The 5,132-nt window shown below is 44.7% G+C and overlaps 1 long non-coding RNA gene across 1 annotated transcript; it reads right to left on the bottom strand.

The window, feature by feature from the left end:
- Positions 1-355: 355 nt before the first annotated feature.
- On the bottom strand, positions 356-4,255 carry LOC138062602 (uncharacterized). Its single transcript, XR_011136551.1, has 4 exons — positions 3,457-4,255; positions 2,533-2,785; positions 2,274-2,378; positions 356-695 (listed from the first exon to the last, which is right to left on the bottom strand). It is a non-coding gene; the product is annotated as an uncharacterized lncRNA (long non-coding RNA).
- Positions 4,256-5,132: the final 877 nt, after the last annotated feature.

Raw genomic sequence — 5,132 nt, 5'->3', positions numbered from 1 at the left:
TTCCCTAGGAGAATCACTCCAGGGACTTTGAGATGGCTATTTATAGCCTGACTTAAGCGTATGCAGGCGTGTCACGTACAAGGCAGTCAGGATGTGTGCACTAAAAGCCTACCTCCCAACAGTTTGCCACTGCCAAGTGTAGTGGTTACAGTTTTCAGAAGAGAAATCGATTGAGCGTTTCCATGCCTTGACTACAGTGTCAGCTCTTTCTTCATATAGGCCAAAGCTTTACAAATTAGGAAGCTAAATTCCGTCTTGTGTTTCAGTGACTTTAGGAAGACAACTACCTTGATTTCCATCAGCACGCTTCCGTCGACATACAGCCTTCACTTTCTAGCCTGCTGAGAGTTGGCATTAAAGGAAGGGGTTTACAAGATGAAACAAGTTACTCTGCAGCTGATGATGTTTTCCTGACTATGGAAACAAAATTCCTAACTGGATACTGTTTCCATCAAATGCTTTGAAAGTGCATAACTTGGATACTGCTGGTAAACTCCTTCTAAGGCTGAATACTGAAATTCCAGTGTGTCAACAGTTCCTGGCAGGTCCATCTTCTCACAGACGGCTCGAGTAGTTCAAGGCTATGCCCCAGGTCAGGGGTCAGTGCTGGCCCTGGAAACAGTCCTCCCTTTCGTCAGGATCGGAGAAGCCACGTCGCTCTCTGATGTCCAGGAGCCAGGGTGCCAAGTTCCTGCCTTATTTTTTCAGAGAGGATGAGAAAGAAACGGATTTGGGATATAAGAGGTAACATTGGCCTCCTCAAAGAGTTCAAAGCCCTGCAGCCCAAGTAGCACTGCCTCAAACCCTGACACCTTTGAGCCTCTACCTGAAGCCTTTCTTGCAGCTCCTTCAAATAGTGTGACTAATGCTGTCCTGCTATCTGAAACCTTGCCGCTTCTCCCCAAACTAGTGCTGCTTCCACGCAGTCCATCTGCCTCCTCCCATTTCCACTTCATGTCTTCAGCAGCTCACTAAACGCAGCCCACTAGTCAGTCCTCACCCATGTATCTGATCTGTCTCCAGATGGACAGGCAGGAGGACTTGACAGGAAAGCCTGCCATTCCTTCCTAAAAGGATGTCAGTTCCTGGATTTGGTCTCCCCACATTTTTCACAATAGCTGAAGAGAAAGTCTACAGCTGGCAGCAAGAAAAAGGTTTTCTGCATGTCCAGATAACCACTTAAATCTCAACTAGAAAAGCTAGCCTGCTGTTTTCTAGAAGAGAATTTCAAAGCAGCAAATCCTGTGAAGGTTTTTGTTTCATTGCTTTCAGCAATGTTTACGTTGTTGAAACCAAAGAACTTAAAGTCGTAGTTCAGCCTACTGTGGGTTGAGTTTTGCTGACCCAGGATGCATACAGCTAATCGTTAAATCTACAGATAGCACTCCCATAAAGGTCTTTCAAGCAACAAAGTACAAGTGACTCCCACTAGATATACCTGGCCTGCTTAGAAACCACTCAGGCTGGCATGTACAGAGAACACACAGACAACAACCTCCCCAAGCCCACCTTTTTAAACCAGAAGACTGGTTTTAGGGAGTATGCTCCCCTTTTTTATTACAGCAGACACTAAGCCTTCAACCCTGACAAGGCATTGTTTGTATTTGGAATCCACATACGTTTGGCATTTTATCCATTCTTAAGAAACTAGTTTTTTCTACTCCTATAACAGCTCAGTCCTGACAGAAGTTTTGCAAGCACACAAATGTATTGATTCCTCAGGTCTCTTCTCCTGCAAACAGCTGAGTCAGCATTTGTAGTTCTAACACAGCCTCCATTGCCTTGGATGTCACACTTTGAATCTGTCACAGGACTTCTGGATAAGGCAATGGAAGAATGACCATTTCTCTTCTAAAAGCTGAAATTTGGTCAAAGAGACCACCCACATCATCAAAGTGTTCCTCAAGATGAATTCCACACAAGCCACGTGTCAAAGAAAGGTAAAGAAACTCCCATCATTGTCTCTATATGTTTTCTGTTATTCTTTCTGAATAACCTACTGTAGAGCAGAGGCACCGTGGGATTTTACATTAGACTCTTTAGAGTTTGCTCCTAACCCCTCCAAAGAAATCTAACTGCGCTTGAAGAATCCGTTCTAAAAGAGAGCCCACTTAAAGCCATCAGTGCCAACAGATTAAATCTTATGCCAGTGGATTAAACACTGCCCCCATTTAGATTCCATAGGAGAGCAGGGAGGGGAACACTTCACAGTCAGGCAGCTGCTCCTCGTCTTCAGTAATTTCCTCCCTCCCCTGTTCTCTAGTGACACTCACCTTCTGGAAGCTCTGTTAGGGCTCTGCTTCCTATGCCTCTGAAAATGTTCCTCATCATTAGAGGAGGAGGATGGGGAAGTACTGTTGTAGAGTTCATCTTTCCATCTGAAAGCATTGGAAAGGCAACAACAAAAACAAGGTTAAGAACACACTAAGTCCTGCCAAGACTCAAGGGAGCTCTCTCTCAGAATGTCCTGTGAGAGCTATGAACTTTCCAGTCCGTTTTATTCCTCAGGCACGTGATTTCAAAAAGCATTACCTGTTTTCCCTTGTGAGAGCAAAATTCAGTCTTCCTTGGGAAGGGGAAATGTTGAACTATGACTCCTCTGTGTCTCTGCCTTGGTTTTCCTCACAGTGTGCCTCTTTGCCACAGGTAGAGCAGGCAGTGGTGCATGGAGCTTGGAAAGCAGATGCAGATCTATTCAAAGGCAGCACCAGCTGGGTCTAGCAGCCTGCCAGTGGAAAGGCGTGCCTGGACATAAGTTCTCAGTCTTCTTTAACATCCTGGCAGGCTACAAAATAGATGGCGTAAAAAACCAAGTGACAATAGAGATTATCTGATGCCCTACATAACGCGGAAGTACTGACCGAGCGGCATACCCAGTTCTGCCTGTAAGCTAACAGTTGGTTCCAGCTTCTTTATTGACCCTAAGGACAGATGAGCTGCTCTGAATTTGGCATAGAAACAAGAACTGAGTTCCACCTCTGAGTCGAATGAAAAAGTTTTCATGAACCCTTTCTGAATCGTGGAACAGAAGAGACTAAGAATACTGGAAAGCTTCTAAACAGACTCTTCTGCTAAGTCTAACTAAATTACCTACCCGGTTTCCAAAATCCTTGGCTATCCTTGACGATTAAATAGTCTGATGAAGATTTTGAGAAGCGGCTTGTGGCTTCAAGTGCAGAACAAAAAGGATTTCAGGTACAGAATCTCAGCCAATACTTCCTGAATCCTGTCATCCCTGACCTCAGGCGTTGCAGTTTTTGAAATCACTAGCTCTTGAAAGGTATTCTGTCTCCCAAGGAAAAGATCTGGCTTCCTTTGTACCTTCAGACTGTCACAGTTACCATACTACAAGGATTCTGTAATTACCACCCATCTGAAAATCCTTTAAAGCATTTTGGGGAGTTGTGACTGACACTACGACTGATAAAGAAGAACGATCGTTGGCCATACACTTACCGATTAGGTCTTTTGCAGCAAAGGCTTCATGACTGGGCACTTCTAAACGTGCACGTTTGTGTGACTGCAGAAGACCAGCGTGCACACAATATCTTACTTTGTCTGAAAGCAAAGAATTCAGAAGAGTGTTACCAGCGCCTTTAAGATAAATCAGGTTAGCCGTGAGGCAGAACATGCGAGGTGTTTCACCCATCTCTTTTTGGACCACAGGGACGTTTCAAGTGTCTTTTATCAATGCCCAAGTCAAGTGGACTACACACACGCCTGCTTTTTCAGGAGGACTAAAAGTCACCCCAGAGAGAGCGAGGAAGCTGGTTTGGGTACTGTTCTTTGAGGGATACCCAGGCCATTGTTTTAACTCTGTGTGGAGAGCTTTAACTGAAAGCCGGGAAGTTTGATATGGAAACAGTAAAACTCAGTCGGTAACTCTTTGGTAAAAGTAGTGCAGTGAAATGGAAATGGTATTACCCAGCGCAGACTCCGAGTAGGAAAAGAAGCTGAATTAGAGAGAGTAGACCTGTGGAAGTCACACTCTGCAAATGTTAGCATTACATCTGCAGTAGACCTCTGATACCCTTTAGACACAGACCAGTGTATCTAAAAAAAGGAAAACAGCAAGGAGTAGGCCAAGTGACAAAGAAATACAGCGTGTGCAGAGACCTGCATCTAGCAAAACCAGGGAACTTGACTTGCAGAATGACAGCAAGAAATTTAAAGAAAAGTAGCGTGGGTGTTTATATGCTTTTCCTTCCTGAAATTATATCCTGCTTGTACACAAGAAATCAGCCCTTCCCAGGAATTGCGCATATAACCTACTTTCCAACGGAGCTTGACAGCATTCAACAGTTTTCCTTGGTTTTCCTTTTCCAAGGCTGAGCTCTGCCCCAGATGACATGAGCAACAACAGGCAAGTTCCCAACTGGAACATTCCCCAATGAGAAAAAACATACCCAAATGCATGCAGGACAAGTTTATGCCAGTAGCTTCTGTAAAGTACCTGGAAAGTCTTCCACCGAGATGTTTGCATTCAGATTACCTCCTGACAATTCTTGCTGGGCTCCTCAAAACCCATGTCAGGCTACTGCTATAGTGAGAGCAGGGCTTATCATTCAGAGTAGGACTATCCATTGCCTTGTATGCCCACCTGCCAACAGCCAGCTGTTGCCTTTTCTGTTCTGCTAGGTTGTAAGCATTTGGGAAAGGCACTGATTTCTTCTGCTGACTCTCTGTCCTGAGCTTACGAGCAGGGCCCTGGAGTCCATGACTGTGGTCTGTAAGCTCTGTGGCGATAGACAAATGTGAAGAGATAAAAATATCCAGCAGTTCAGCTTGTTTCCACTGTTTAAGGTAAGGCTTTGGGTCAGAAGCCAGTAAAGAAAACTGAAAGCCAGAACTAACCTCCACTGCCCTCTTCACTGTCCACAATTTCACAGTTTCACCCCCAGATTTTTCAGTTTCTTTCTCGTTCTTTCCTCCTCGGCTTTTCCTAATTAAAAGAGACAAGAAGGATCAGGCACAAGCATGCAGAAAATCTGACAGGTGCACACTCGGTGCCTACAGAGGAACTTCATCAAGGCTCTGCGTATGCACAAAAGATTAGCCTACAGTTCTACTCTGCAGAAAGCAAGTCCGGATCCCTGGAATCCAGCCATCTAGTTTTACTGATTTTCACAAGT

Source organism: Struthio camelus, chromosome 28 (genome assembly GCF_040807025.1).
Source record: "Struthio camelus isolate bStrCam1 chromosome 28, bStrCam1.hap1, whole genome shotgun sequence".
In the NCBI taxonomy this organism is placed as follows: Eukaryota; Metazoa; Chordata; class Aves; order Struthioniformes; family Struthionidae; genus Struthio; species Struthio camelus.
Note: the sequence above shows the minus strand (reverse complement) of the source record. Positions and strands in the feature narration are given on the sequence as shown.